The sequence below is a fragment of the Limulus polyphemus genome, unplaced genomic scaffold (genome assembly GCF_000517525.1).
Source record: "Limulus polyphemus unplaced genomic scaffold, Limulus_polyphemus-2.1.2 Scaffold4144, whole genome shotgun sequence".
Taxonomy (NCBI): domain Eukaryota; kingdom Metazoa; phylum Arthropoda; class Merostomata; order Xiphosura; family Limulidae; genus Limulus; species Limulus polyphemus.
The window spans coordinates 24,349-26,238 of NW_013669754.1; positions in this window are offsets into that span (position 1 = coordinate 24,349).

A 1,890-nucleotide genomic window follows, 5' to 3' on the forward strand; every position below is an offset into this window, starting at 1 on the left:
GGGCGAGCATGTTTGGTGGACGGGGATTCGAACCCGCGACCCTCAGATTGCGAGTCAAGCATCCTAACCACCTGGCCATGCCGAGCTTTCTGTATGGTTTGTTTGTTTTTTGAATTTCGCGCAATGCTACACCAGAGCTATCTGCGCTAGCCGTCCCTAATTTAGCAGTGTAAGACTAGAGGGAAGGACAGCTAGTCATCACCACCCACCACCAACTCTTGGGCTACTCTTTTACCAACGAATAATGGGATTGACCGGCACATTATAACGCCCCCACGGCTGAAAGGGCGAACATGTTTGGCGGGACGAGGATTCGAACCCTCGACCCTCAGATTGCGAGTCGAATGCCCTAACCACTTGGCCATGCCGGGCCAAAAAAAAAGTAATAAATCTGAATGTTTTAGCTGGTAAGTAGCGTTTTTGAGCTAACAACCTTATGCGACGTATTGGCTATATGGCTATGTCAGAAACACTTAAAAGTTCCAGACATAGCTGTCCCTAAAACTTGATAACGTGGGACCTACTTTTTCGAAAATAAAAGTTTTGAGATGGCTTGACTGGGTAATTAAAAACTTTATTTTATCATATATGTACGACGTTTCGACAAGATTTTGTCATCCTTCTATACTGCATATATATATACTCATATATCTCTGTAAACTACTTGTAGACTTCTCGACTTCTCAACAGGAATCACCGCTATAGACTGCCCAAATTTTGAATTGATAGACAACAAGGAATACATCTAATCAACAGGAACCATCGCAAACTCTTGGGATACTCTTGCATGACCGAATAAAACGGTTTGACCTTTACTCTTATAGATCACCTACAATTCCAATTTGGAAATTGTTACGTGCACCATGAACCCTTGGCACCACAGTTCGGGCACAATGACCTCTGTGCCACGCCCGGTTCTGACAGATGTTAAAATTTAATAATTATGCATGAAAATAAGATATTTGTTGTGGAAAGTCTTGATACACTTAGTAATTTATCCTTATACAATAAAAATTATTGTTTAAAGGTAATGGCACAAGTTACAATATAGTAGTTATATAAAAACGAGTAGTTATTGTTTAAAAACGTATTAATATGCATGTTAAAATCCAGTAGTTATACAAAAATCAAACTGTTTGAGCTGGATCTTTGAAGTGACACATTATCACGTGCTTAGCACTGTTTGATTTTGTAAAGTTTCACTTACTATAATATGTTACAACTAGTTACAACAGAGACGTAGTTTTATCATTTTGTTAAGGTAGAGATAATAATGAACAATAAATGACTTGGCTGAAAATGTCAACATTAAAAGTAAGGATTTCTTTAAATACATTACAGGTAAACAAAATGTTAGGATGATAAAGAAAGAAGTGTATCTGATGATTATGAGGTGGCTGGGTTATTAAATCTTGCTTTTTCATCAGTTTTTTACTAACGAAGATTTAAGAGTATTCCAGATCTTGAACAGTTGATAAATAGAAACAAGATCGAACAAAATGACTGCATTAATTCTGAGCTTATTAAGAAACACATTTAAAGTTTAAAGAACGATAACGCTCCTGGGCCAGATAATATTTCCCCAAAGTTTTTGAAGGAGGTTAAAGATTGGATGTGTGAGCCACTTGCTACTGTTTTTTTGTAAGCCCTTGAATATTGGGCAGGTACCAAACGATTGGAAGTAAGCTAATTGTAACTCCTCTTTTCAAGGAAGGTGATAAAAACTGTCCCAGTAATTATAGGCCTATAAGTTTTACATCAGTTCTGAGAAAAGTTTTGGAAAGTCTGATGAAAGATGCTTTGCAAAGTAGAATTTTATTGGATAGTCAACATAGTTTTACTAAGGGAAAATCTTGCCTTGCAAATATTTTGACATTCTTTGAAAAGGTT